The 14,469-nt window shown below is 40.2% G+C and overlaps 1 protein-coding gene across 1 annotated transcript in view; it reads right to left on the bottom strand.

Moving 5' to 3' along the window:
* The window catches only part of ATF7IP (activating transcription factor 7 interacting protein), a 115,145-nt gene extending 105,194 nt beyond the window's left edge, over positions 1-9,951 (bottom strand). The window contains exon 1 of the mRNA XM_060194417.1: positions 9,736-9,951. The gene's annotated coding sequence lies outside the window, so the exon portion shown is untranslated. The remainder of the gene's footprint in view (positions 1-9,735) is intronic.
* Positions 9,952-14,469: the final 4,518 nt, after the last annotated feature.

The raw sequence follows: 14,469 nt of genomic DNA, 5'->3' as shown, positions 1-14,469 counted from the left end.
AATCGCATTTTAAATGTGTTTAAATTCCAGTTCCAATCATTAAAATAATGTCGTTTTCAGTATACAAATCCTTGCACTGCAGGGCTCCCTGTAGCTACACATAACTGGTTCTATGTAAATATTCATGCCTAATTGAGTCAGCAATTAACTGAAAGGTGTCCAAAATAAATAATAAGAATTTTCTGTAATTAATCTCTTTTATCTCTCACAGCAACCCTAACAGGTAGGTGGTAATAACTTTGGGGAGGGGGGTTATGTTTGTTTGTTGCATAAAGAATTCTTCTGGGAGTATTCTAATTGCTCAGGTTGCAACAGAATTACAATCCTTTCCATTTCACTATATTAATCAGTTTTTAGAAAAGTTATTTTATCTCCTTAGTACTTTATTTATTGACTTGTTCTTATCTCCCAACTTTTAAATAACTCAAAATATGTAACTTATTAATTTGTATGCATATTTCCTTGAAAGTTATATTTTAGGAACTTAACAGACAAGCAAAAGTATTTTCTTATTTTTGTTTAATTTTTATTATATTTATTTATTTAGCTAGAGATAGCCAGAAATCAAGAGGTAAGGGGGTAATAGAGAGACACCTGTCAACAATACTTGCACCTCTCGCAAAGCTTCCCCCCCTGCAGATGGGGACCAGGAGCTCGAACCTGAGTCCTTGCGTACTGTAACGTGCACTCAACTAGGTGCACCACCACCTGGCCCCTTTTCTTGTTTTCTTAATGTTCTTTCTGTTTCTTAAGTAGGCTGAAGACTTTTTTCCCAAATTTTTTTACTATTTGTAATCTGTTATATAACTGCCAAGTGGTTTGACACTGGTCTAGCTTGCTTTGTTGTATGTGCAATAACAAAACAATAACCTACTCTGACATCTACAGATATTCATGAGTTGAAGAATGCCTAGGTAGTCCAGGAGGTGGCACAGTGATAAAACTTTGGATTCTCAAGCATGAGGTCCTGAGTTTGATCTGTGGCAGCACATGTGCCAGAGTGAAGTCTGGTTCTTTCTCTCTCCTCCTATCTTTCAAATAAATAAAGAAAGCCTAGTATATCTTATTCCTTTTTTTTCTCTCCATATAAAACAAAGGAATGTTATTCCCTCAATAAGCAAATATTTACTGAACATCAAGGCAGGTATTGTAGAAAATACTCTTATAAATTTATCTATTACTTATCTATTACTTAATAGCATGGAACAGGCCCAACAGACTCAATTTTTGATACTAGGAACAGTAAGTGCTTCCTCTGTGTTAAATATTGTTATAAACTGATTACCATTATTATGTAGCTAATTTAATTTTCATGATTATATTACAGAATCACTTTACAAATGAGAGAGAAAAATGCCTACAGCACTGCTTTATATTTTATAAAGTTTGGGGAAACAAAGGCTTCAACTCAGGTCCTTGTGTATGGTAACATGTGTGCTTTACTGGGTGTGCCCCTCCCCCTCATTATTATTATTTTTTTTAATGAAAAAGTGAAGGGGGGGCATTGCTCAGCTGTAGCTTAAGATGGTATCAAGAAATTGAACCTGGGGCCTGAGGCATGCAAGCTTAGAGTGTTATTGGCTTACACCATCTCTCTGGTCCAATAAGCTATAATTCTTTTTATTTTATTTTATTTATTTATTTTGCCTCCAGGGTTATTGCTAGGGCTCAGTGCCTGCACCACAAATCCACTGCTCCTGGAGGCCTTTTTTCCCTTTTGTTACCTTGTTGTTTTTTTATCGTTGTAGTGGTTATTACTGTTGTTATCAATTATGTCATTGCTGTCAGATAGGACAGAGAGAAATGGAGAGAGGTGGGGAAGACAGAGAGGAGGAGAAAAAGATAAACACCTGCAGACCTTCTTCACCGCCTGTGAAGCGACCTCCCTGCAGGTAGGGAACCAGGATCCTTATGCAGGTCTTTGCGCTTTGTGTCGTGTGTGCATAACCCACTGCAATACCGCCCGACCCCCAAGATATAATTCTTAATGATTATAAAGTACTACACAAATAACTATAAACACAAGCCTAGAAAAAGTAACTCTCTTTATAGGAGTTACAAAATAAAATGTTTTAAAAATTAGAAATTAGAGAAGAATAACAATATCCATTTTTAAGCATATTATGTAAGCACCATGACAGCAATGACTTTCATTTATAAAAACCAAGGATTTGTCAAGAAGCTATTTAAAGTTCTCCTAATATAATACTTTCTTCCCACCTCTCAAATTTTCGAGCACCCTATTTATTCCCTTTACTAAGAATATCCTATTTCTCCATTAAAATACAGCACTTCTAAGATTTCCTTGATCTCTCCCAACATGATACTATTTTCTGTGTCTTACACAAATGTCCATTAATTCACATGTATTCTCTGTTTTTCAGAAAGCTATTTTTTAATATTTGTTTATTTATGTATTCCCTTTTGTTGCCCTTATTGTTTTATTGTTGTAGTTATTACTGATGTCGTTGTTGTTGGATAGGACAGAGGAGAGGAAGGCAGAAAGGAGGAAAGAAAGATAGACACCTGCAGACCTGCTTCACTGCCTATGAAGCAACCTCTTGCAGGTGGGGAGCCGTAAGCTGGAACCAGGATCCTTATGCCGGTCCTTGCGCTTTGCCCCACCTGTGCTTAGCCGGCTGTGCTATTTTAATTAAAGCTATTTTAATTAGTACTCAAGAGGCTTTACCTTCATGCAAATAATTAAATTCAGTTTTTTCCACATGGACATATTAAAAATTAGTATTTTCACTTGTGTAAAGATCCTCAATAGTCACACTTTCCACCTTGAAAAAAATTGTGCTTTATAGTTAACATATGAAGAAAAAATGGAATCTGCACTTTCAGCACTTAAGGCAATGCAAGCATAAAAACTGAGACTAAAACAAGCAGTTCAAATAACTGTCACACTGTTTAGTCCTACATTGCTTTAAAATAAGCAAAGCGCAGGGACCAGCGTAAGGATCCCGGTTGGAGCCCCCGGTTCCCCACCTGCAGGGGAGTCGCTTCATGGGCAGTGAAGCAGGTCTGCAGGTGTCTATCTTTCTCTCCCCTTCTCTGTCTTCCCCTCCTCTCTCCATTTCTCTCTGTCCTATCCAACAACGAATTGCATCAACAAGGGCAATAATAATAACCACAACGAAGCTACAAGGGCAACAAAAGGGGGAAAAAAAATGGCCTCCAGGAGCGGTGGATTCATGGTGCAGGCACCGAGCCCAGCAATAACCCTGGAGGAGGAAAAAAAAAAATTAGAGTTTTAAAAATTCTCGCAAGGGGCCAGGCAGTGGCACACCTGATTAAGAACATACATTACAGTGTGCAAGGACCCAGGTTCAAGACCGTGGTCCCCACTTGCAGGGGGAAAGCAGGGCTGTGTCTCTGTGTTTCTTTATCTCCCCTTTCCTCTAAATTACTGTCTCTAATAAATAAAATAAAATATTTTTTAAAAGTAAACACTCTTTGTGGTCCAGGAGGTGGCGCAGTGGATAAAGCACTGAACTCTCAAGTAGGAGGTCCCAAGTTCAATTCCTGGCAGCACAAGTACAAGAGTGATGTTTGGTTCTTTCTCTCCTCCTGTCTTTCTCATTAATAATAAATAAAATCTTTTTAAAAAAAAAGTAAACATTCTGGCAAAACTAACCATGACTTAATGTTTCTGTAAGACAAGCAAAAAGTGAAGAATTATACCAATAAATTATTTAATAATAATTAGAGCCTCCATCACAAATCATGACTACAAATCTTTTATAATTCTACTTCAAAGGAACACATATATATTTATATTTGGTCTAACTCTTTACATGATACCATGGCTGGATACCTGTGAGGTATTGATTTAGCTCTAAAATCAGAAAACCAATTTCCAAATTATTAATTAAGAAGCCATTTCTCTAGTTTCTTTGTATACAATAAAATACTACTTGCTCTCGACTATTCATTTCTCTTCTTCATTCATAAAATTCTTATTTCCATTAAGAGCCTGGTTGTCCAGAGAAAGATACTACATAAGACTTCCTCTTCACTAATAAAATGTTACTCCACCACATCTTGACCTGACATGTATGCATTTCTCTCATAGTTTTTCTCTGGTCTCTAGATTACTACACTTTATCTGTTACAGTCTAAACAAAGAATAATTTGTCAGAACAAAAACAGTTCCAAGTAAAGGAAAAATTCACATGTACAAAAAGTATGAAACAGGGCTGGCTGGAGGCACACTGGGTTAAGCACACATTGTATGAAGCACAAGGACCTGTACAAGGATCCTGGTTTGAACCCCCAGCTCCCCACCTGCAGGGGGCTCACTGAAGCAGTGAAGCAGGTCTGTAGGTGTCTGTCTTTATCCCTCTCTATCTTCCCCTCCTTTCCCAATTTCTCTGTCTATCCAATAAAATGGGGGGTTCATTTCCCACGTCTACGCTCGACCGGACCTGCCAATATACGGGGATATCTTCGCCCACCCTGTCCAACGCTTGATGTCTCGTCATCCAATCTGGTCCCCTACACCTACACTGAACTTCTCTTGGAAACAGAGTTGGCAGTCAGCTGAGGTAAAGAACAAACACCTCATCACAGACCCCTGGCAAGCGTCAACCCGGCTTTGACCTAGCACGTTATGATTGGGCCCTCCTCAATCGCTATCGAACAGGCCATGGCCGGTGCACCACTATGTTCCATCGCTGGGGAGCCAGAGACGACCCGAACTGCCCCTGCGGTTACAGACAGGCTATGACCCACATAGTCAACGACTGCCACCTCTCCAGATTCAAAGGAGGTCTCGAAACTTTACATCAGGCTCAACCTGACACTGCTGACTGGCTACGGAAGAAGGGCAAACGCTAGAAGAAGGGGGTGGGAGGAGGCCTCCAGGAGCAGGATTCAGAATACTGGCACTAAGCCCCAGTGATAATCCTGGAAGCAATATATATATAACACATATATATATTATACATATATTATAATACTGGAAGCAAAATATATATTATATATTAAGTCTGCTTAATATATATGATTATATATTAAGCAAACTTCTCTAGGTGAATTTACTTAAAAAATAGAAAATATGGAAAATTCTTATTTAAAAACCAATGCTTAAGAAAAATCAGTAACAGTTCATTTCTACTTATTTCCTAGATTTATTTTTATAAATCCAGTAGCACCATTTGATTTCGATTTCTATTTCCTTTTTTTAATGCTTTAACTAATCTTCAAATTTAACTAGTTCAATAAGAATATTTCTCATACTGAGTATTAGAAAGGTTATTGCATCCATGTCTCTCCGTGTGTGTGTGTGTGTGTGTGTGTGTGTGTGTGCAAATAACAGGGTTTTCTGGGGTTATTTCTGTTTTGCTTTGTTTTGTTTGCATTGAATTTTAAATGGGATCTGGGAGCCGGGAGACAACAGGCTTTGCATATATGAAAGATACCCTGAGTTCAGTTCTACTTTCCATTCACATACCACATAAATACAAATCAAGCAACCAAAAAACAGTAAGGACTGGTGAGATGTATCATAGTAGCAAAGTGGACTTGCACATGGCAGGTCCCAAACTCAATCCCCAGCACCACCAATAACCAGAAGTAAGTGCAGTGCTCCGGTCAAAATAGACAGAACCAAACTAAACAAACAATAAGGAACAAAAGGCAAAGCAAATAGAACTAAAAAGTAGGAAAGTGCCTGATTTTTCTTGCCTATTAAAAAGGTATTTTAATCAAGTGAATCTAAAATTCATCTACAAAAAAAAACAGATAAAGCTCAGAAAAATTGTGATATGCAATTATGAGTACTGACCTTGTATACAAGTATATAATCTAGAGTGCTACAGCAAATAAAACAACACAGTATACTCTCGATGAATAAAGCCACAGCATAGTGACTACTAACTTGCTTTTATATTCTGTATCACATAGTCCCATAAATTGATGGAAACTAAGCTCTTTCCCAAATAAAAGCACCTGTATACACTCACATAAAATTGCTTGCTTCACAGAATGCATGGAATTTTTTCCCTCTCTATAGAATCAACAGAAACCAATGGTATCTAGGTTAAATATCCCCAGTAAATCAACCACAACTTATAGCTCAAATCTAATATTTGCATAATGATCAAGCAACTGAAAGCAGTAAGACATACTTCCAGTGTAAAATTATGTCATGCAAAAATTAAATCGTATCTATGTAAAATTTTTTAGGGGAAATGTAACCTAACAGCCCATGTTTACAAAGCCTGTCAAAATGAATGCTATGTACATTAACAGATAATTTATTGTTACTGATGTCATTGTTAGGACAGAGAGAAATGGAGAGAGGAGGGGAAGACAGAGAGGGGGAGAAAAAGACACCTGTAGACCTGCTTCACCATTTGTGAATCGACTCCCTTGCAGGTGGAGAGCCTGGGGCTGGAACCCGGATCCTTACTCCGGTCCTTGCGCTTCGCACCACGTGTGCGCTTAACCCACTGCGCCATGGCCCAACTCCCAACTCCCATGAAAGTCTTTTGTTTAATCACTATGTATGTCTGCAGCCTAAGTTAACTATTTTCAACTATCAAATTATAGTGGCATGAAAAATGCTCTCCATAGAAACTTTTATCACTATTAATTTTAAAAATCCCTTTAAATAGTAATATAAGAGATGCAGATTATGATTCATGTACAAGGATATTCACTGTACAATGCAAATTACATACAACGCGTTTATTGTTATAGACATGGGCAACAAAATGGCAACAACAAACAAAAAAGTAAAGAAATGGTTTAGGAAGTCCCGGTACAACTTTTAGAGACAATACGTAGCCATTTGGAAATTTATTGAATGGATGTATTTTTTAAGATTTCATTTATTTATTAATGAGGAAGGAGAAAGAACCAGACATCACTCTGGTACATGCGCTGCCAAGAACTGAACTCGGGACCTCCTGCTTGAAAGTCCAATGTTTTTATCCACTGCACCACACCTCATACCACAAAAGGATACTTTTTAAAATCTGAGATATCTTCATTATTATGTAGCCATTAGAAGACAAATTAATGGGGGAAGGGGGAGCAGGCAGTACCGCAGCAGGTTATGCGCACATGGCGTCAAGCACAATGACCTGGGCAAGGATCTGGTTCCAGCCCCCTGGTGCCCCACCTACAGGGGGGTCGCTTCAGCTTCACAAGTGGTGAAGCAGGTCTGCAGGTGTCTGTCTCTCCCCCGCTGTCTTGCCCTCCTCTCTCGATTTGTCCTATTCAACAATATCAATAGCAAGCGCAACAAAAGGGGAGAGGAGAACCTCCAGAAGCAGTGGATTTGTAGTACAGGCACCAAGTTCCAGCGATAAGGGGGGGGGGGCATTAAAAAAATAAATAAGGGCTAACAAAATAGCTCACTTGGATAGTGTGCTGCTTTGCCATATGCACAACCCAGGTTCAAGTCCAGTCCCCATGACATCGAGGGAAGCATTCTACCAGATGTGCCATCACCTGGACCCCAACTAGTGAATTTGCAAGTGCACTATAAGCTTTTTTAAAAAATACATTAATCACATATACATCCTACTTTTTAAATCAATTTTGACCTATAGCATAACTATTCAAATCTTTCCTAGACTAGTTTCTACAATGTTCGTAATTCACAAAACTAAAAAGATCAGTTAACGTTAATTCTTGAAATAACATAGTAATTACACATGCTGCCTGAGTCAAAATTTCATGACATCAGAACCAAACTAAAATTGTAAAAGAGGCTTTTTACTGATGGTACTAATAAACAAACATTGGCTCTTCGGAAATTCTATTTTCATCTTACTTTTTAAGTTTATAGAACTGCAATTTCCTTTTCTAAGACACTGACAGTGTTTTCATCAATAAATAACTACATTATATAGTATTGTTCTCCAGTGTTTTCAAATACTTCTTACAATCTTATCTAGGCAATTATTTTTATATAGTCAAATGAAAATATTTTTGTACCATGTCCTAAGATCAAAGTTCTTTCCCTTGCTTAATTTGGCAAGTGTATACATGTACATATGGTAAATACAAGCCATTTCGAACTCTGAGCAAAAAAGGTAATAATAACTACACAGTAGAAGTGTACTGAATAACACCACCAAAAGTATAAAAAGGAAAAGACTAAGCAATTGTTACCAAATAAAAATGTGTATTGAAGGTTTCAAAGCTCTAGAAATGATAGCAATGTCAAAATTCTGCTGGAAGAAAGTTTTCTAACTCCATTCTAGCTCATAAGTGTTAATATGTCATTTCCTAAAAGGACATCACTTTATAAGTGACATCATTTCTTAAAATCCACTAACCAAAGTTCTTTCTTTCAATTAAATCTATTTTATAGCTACCAACGGTAGTTGTTTTAGGCAATAAAAAGTTCCTAAACCAAAAAAAAAAAAAAAAAATTCCTAAACCAAGCAAGAGTATAAATAACTTCATTTGACAGGTAATATAAATTTAAGAATTGCATATCTGACCAAGAGAACAACTGTTTATACATAAGCCACAGATAGTTTATGAAAACTATACATTAACCAAGTATAAAATAATTTGCACAATGGGAGAATTACATTAAATCATATACATTTTCTCACTGCTGGGGAGATACATAATTATCACTGAACTTTTTTTACTTCTTTAAAAGATTATAACCAAGAACACATTTGCAAACCAAAACAAAGAAAATAATTATTATATCTAATGCACATGTATGTTAGCTTCTAAATAAAACATTGAGCGTTTTACTACTGGCTCAATTAAATTTTTCATCAAAGACTCAGAATTACTTATAAAAAAATTACCAAGTATTGACTTTTAGGTCTGGCAAATATAATGCTAAGGACAGTGACCAAATTTTTAAAAGTGGAGTAAAAGAAATGAGCAGGAGTAGCACTAGATATGTGATCAGAGCCCGAAAGAAAAAAAAACAAAAAACTCAAGTACCTGTTTGACCAGTCACACAAAACTTAACTAACCTGTAATGAAACAACTTTTAAAAAGTAAATAATAAATTAGCCAAAGAGATTGAGATTTCTTTCTTGAGTATCGTCTAGGGTCTTCCAATGCACCCTCTGCCTCTCGCCCCCCCCAAACCAACCTACATCTATTTTGTAAACACTGCACAGCTTCACCACCGCACAAGTGGCAAAAATAGGGTTAAAACTGCATTTGCAATCGTGCAGTTCCACTAAATGCACTTCCCCTGAGGGCACCACTAGGGGCTGATCTTCATCTCCCTAGACGTCAAAACTAGACAATCCAGCAACACCCTAAAGGTGATATCAAGAACCACCAATGACAATGACCCTGACACAAAATGAGACGTCCACGGCTCCTCAGGGGCGAAAAAAAAATGTTTTTTTTTTTTTGAGAAATAAAAAGGGTTAAGATTGGCACGGAAATGCTGGGTTTCCACGGTTTTCCTTGGAAATGGTAGAGATTCCAGGGTCAGGAGTGAAAAATCTGCGAAGTCAAGGAAAATGAAGTCTAGAACCCAAATGGCGTCCAACAAGAACATCAGATCTGGAAAATGAATATTGCGCTTGCGCAGCCACCGCCCCGCCAGCTGCACCGCTGCAGCCAAAAGCCCGACCCCGCACAGTCACGTGCTCCCATGCAGTGCTGCCCGCAGCCGCGCAGGCGCACTCGCGACTCCCGCAGCCGCCATCATGCGGTCTTGCCTCTTTAAGAGATACAATAGTCATTTACTAAAATGTGGTTGTAACAGCCCCTGAAATTTACATATACCTTCTGGGGCGGGAGAGGAAGGAGGGGGAACCAAGTTCCTTCCGACTGAGTCGTTCCGCGCAGCCGTCCCCGACGCTGCCGCCTCAGTCTCAAGCGCTTCCGTAAGGTTCAGTCTCCGCGCCGCGCGCCGCTCGCCGCCGCCGCCGCTGCCTCCTCCGCAGATTCAAAAACAAACCCGCTTCTCCCCTGCACGCGCGGGGCCGTTATGCAAATCCACATGGGCGGAGCTCCGTGGGCGCACTTTTGGCTCCGCCTCCCGTGCCCCAAGCCAATCAGCTCGCGCGCTGGCCGTTCTCATGCAAATCTCCTGGTTTTTTATTTGAATGAGAGCGACTGGCCCCGCCCCCTCCGTGGAAAAGTGAGTCGTCCTCTGGAGGCGGCGCTGTGTCCTGAGGTGGCAGTGTTTCTGAGTGGAGCCTCACACAGCCGCGAGTAACACTCTGGTGAGCGCCCTCTAGGAGTCAGGGAAGGCGAAGGTAATAGGTAGGTGAGAGTTCAAGAGCTGAGGGACAGATTTTCTGTGAAGGGCTGTGGTGCTTGGGCCTCCTCTACACAGCTAGGTAAAAACTCCAAGTGTTACTGAAACTGTGTTAAAATGGACGGAGTAACCCCGCCCTCACCCCCCCCCACAAAAAAAAAACCCGACACTTTACTATTTTGCTTTGCTTTGAAAGGACAGAAATTGAAAGGAGACAGAGATAGACACCCACAGCACTGTTTCACCTTTCCTGAAGCTTCCGCTCTTCAGGCCCCAGGACCTGACCTGTGCGCATGCGGCCACCAGCTCTGCACCACTTAGAGATCGTCCCAGCTTTTTTCTCTGGTGGTTCAGGATTACCCACAGGCCTTTGCACCGGAAGTTGTGGGTGTGCCCCTCATGGGGGGTTGGGGCAAGCGTCTGACAACGTGCCACTGCACATTCAAGGTGAGGAAGGCTTGTGGAGTGAGAGTTGGGGGCCCTCATCCCGCCAGGGAGGCTTATTCATCTGCCTCTCAGGAAGCCAAGTGAGACTCAGTTTTCTCATCTCAGAAATAGCAACAAGGCCTCAGGTACTTGATGGACAGCACTCATGGACAAGTATGTCTTGGCGAAGTGTGACGAGCCTAATGGGATAGACTGTGACCTTTGGTGGTGGCTGTGTTTTTACATTTATTTACTTATTTTATTTACCATCCCTATGGCTTCACTGCCCCCAGGCTGACTTTTTCAGATAGACTGCAGGGAGAAGGAAAGATAACACATCACTGACTTCCTCTCACCTCTACCAAGTATAGTGGTGGCCGGGATCAAACCTGAGTCTTTTTTTTTTTTAAAGTCCATCGCCCTCAAACGAGCCTCTTATTTTTTAGCAGTGCTTTGAGCAGAACTGTATTAGGTCCATAAGAAAGGCTGGCATATCTGTGACCTTGGGAGAACCATTGCAGATTCCAATGAAGAGAATGGAGACACAACTCTGATGGTGGAATTGCACCCCTGTTCTTTTGTAATTTTGTAAATCACGAATAAAAAGTCATGCAAGGGGGCCGGGCGGTTGCGCAGCAGGTTAAGTGCTAGTGGCTTAAAGCGCAAGGACCCCCGTAAGGATCCGGGTTCTAGCCCCCGGCTCCCCACCTGCAAGGGAGTGGCTTCACAGGCGGTGAAGCAGGCCTGCAGGTGTCTAGCTTTCTCTCCCCCTCTCTGTCTTCCCCTACTCTCTTGATTTCTCTTTGTCTTATCCAACAACAACAACAGCAATAACAATAATCAAAACAACAAAGATAAATAACAAGGGCAACAAAAGGGAAAAAGTAGCCTCCAAGAGCAATGGATTTGCCCTGGAGGCAAAAAAAAAAGTCATGTAAATATACAATGAAATACTACTCAGGGGGCTGGGTGGTGGCACACCTGGTTGAGAGCATATGTTAACAATGCACAAGGGCCTAGGTTCCAGCCCCCAGTCCCCACCTCCAGGGGTAGGGGAGGAGCTTTGCTAGTAGTGAAGCAGTGCTACAGGTGTCTGTCTCCTTCCTCCTCTGTGGCCCCCTTCCCTTTCAATTCTGGGTGTCTCTATCCAATAAATAAAGATACTAGTCAGCTGTAAAAACATAACACCCCCCTAAAATGATGAAATCTCATTTATTACATCTTGGATGGGATTTGAGTCTTGTTAATTGAGATAAGCCAGAAGAAGAAAGATGAATACTGGATGGCCTCACACTTATGAGGGAATTAAACGACATGAAAAGGAATTTACTGGCTGAAACCTAGATTATCAGAGATCTATGGCAGATAGATTTGAAGACTATAAAGGGGGAGGAGGAAAAGGATTGAAAGTGAATTGAGGACACTGTCATTTGGGTGGTAAGTAGGGGTTGTATCCACCTGTCACAGGGAGATAAACTGCACAGTGACAACTTTCTTACAAATCACTGTTTCAGCCAATAAAGTGTTTTAAAAGAAAAGGTCAGAGTGGGGCCTCATCAGACCTTATACTGCTAGGGAAAGGTAGAAACAGCTTGGGGCAATGGTTCAACCTGCCAATACTCATGTCTTATGGAGAAGCCATTACAGAAGCCAGAACTCCCACCTTCTGTACCCCAAAAAGCACTTTGGTCAGTACTCCCAGAGAGGTAAAGGATAGGGGAAGAAGACCAAAGGGCTCTGAATCCCAATTCCACCAGGACTCAAAGCGTTTGTCATTGAGAATCTTGTTTTTATACCATAATAAAAGGGAAGCAAATCTGGAAGCCAGGCATGGTTCCACTTATCTGAGAGAGTAGAAGAGAAAAAGGAAGACAGACACTTGAAAGTAGTAACAAGTGTAGGGATGAAATAGAATGGAAGTGAAGACAGGACCATTGAAAAAAATGGGGGGGAAGGGCTGGGTTGTGGCACACCCGGTTAAGTGCACATGTTACAATGCACAAGGACCCCAGTTCAAGTCCCTGGTCCCCACCTGCAGGGGGAAGACTTCACACGTGGTGAAGCAGTGTTATAGGAGTCTCTCTCTCTACCCCTATCTTCCCCTTCCCTCTCGATTTCTGGCTGTCTCTATCCAGTATTTCTGGCTGTCTCTATCCAATAAATAAATAAAGATTTAAACAGTTAAAATTAGGGGGAAGAATATATATAGTCAGCCCATATCCATGACCTTGGGAGAACTACTGCAGTTTCCACTGGAGGGGATGGGGACACAGAACTCTGGTTGTAGGAATAGTATGGAATTATACCACTATTATTTTATAATTTTGTAAACCAATATTAAATCACTAATTAAAAATTAAACATTTACAATTTTAAAAAATCAGGGTGAGGGAAATAGCATAATGGTAATGCAAAGAGATTAATGCTAAGACTCCTTGGTCCCAGGTTTAACACATAAACACACACACACCACCACCATAAACCAGATCTGAGCAGTGCTCTGGTAAAAAATAAATGAACAAATAAAGTCAATGTATGCCAGTGGTTTCAGAAGGTGGTGCAGGGGATAAAGTACTGATTGGATGGTCAAGCATGAGGTCCTGAATTTGATCTCTGCTAGAGTGATTCTCTGATTTTTGTTCTTTCTCTCTTTTTCATATTTATAAATAAATCAATTAAAAAATAGATACCAAAAGCTGACAAAAAAAGCTTATCTAGATTCAAACCCAGCCCCCACTGCATAAACTTATGCACTGCAATCTTTCTATCTGAAAAAGTCAGCCTGGAGCAATGAAACCCATTGACAGGAAAAAATAAAGAAGATATGAAGGGATGGAGGCAGGGAAAAGAAAAATCTGTATCTGCTGTGTAGATCAATGGAAAGAGCACCAGACTTGCAGACATGAAATCCCAAGTTCAGTTCCATACTATGGAATATGCCACAATGATGCCCCCCCCTTAAATAAAAGTAAAAAAATTGAACTACACTGGGGAAGGCCTGAAGGATACCATATAGTTAGGCAAAATAACTCTCATTCCTGATGCTCTGCAGTGCCAGGTTCAATACTGTAAGCCAGAACTGAGCAGTGCTCTGTAAATAAATAAATAAATAAATAAATACTGGAAGAACAGGACATTGTTTGAGCACAAACTTTACTGTGCATGAGGACCTGGTTTCCAACCCCTTGTACCACATTAGAGTACCATGCTTAACAAGTGTTGTGATTGTCTCTCTCTCCCACTCCTTCTCTATCTTAAATTTTTAAATATATATGGAGTAGTGCAGGCAGGAAGCCCTAGCACACCAAGGGGGAAAAATTATACTATAATGAAGGAAATGTCTGAGTTATTTTTAATGGTTTTTTAAAATTTATTACCTTTATTTATTGAATAGAGACAGCCAGAATTGAGAGGGAAGGGAGAGATAGAGACACACCTGCAGCACTGCTTCACCACTTACAAAGCTTCCCCCCTACAGGTGGGGGCCAGGGGCTTGAACCCAGGTCCTTGCACACTGTAATATATGCGCTCAACTAGGTACGCCGCTACCAGGCCCCAAGAAATTTTTGTCACTGTAAGTCAACAGATGATGATTAATGCTTATTTTTATAACTTTTGAGTTCTTACTTATTTAAAACACAGATGGTTTTTAGAAAGAACAAATAATACATACTTTGAGATCATCCCAAGAGGTAGTAGTGCAGTAGATTACAGTGCTGGATTCTAATGCATGAGGTTCCAAGTTTGATCTCTGTCATTGCATATGCCAGAGTAATGATTGGTTTTGTCTCTCTCTCACCTCTCTCTCATAAATTAGCAAATAAGTCTAT

The sequence above is a fragment of the Erinaceus europaeus genome, chromosome 7 (assembly GCF_950295315.1).
Source record: "Erinaceus europaeus chromosome 7, mEriEur2.1, whole genome shotgun sequence".
Classification (NCBI taxonomy): Eukaryota; Metazoa; Chordata; class Mammalia; order Eulipotyphla; family Erinaceidae; genus Erinaceus; species Erinaceus europaeus.
This window is presented reverse-complemented; position numbering and strand designations above follow the sequence as displayed.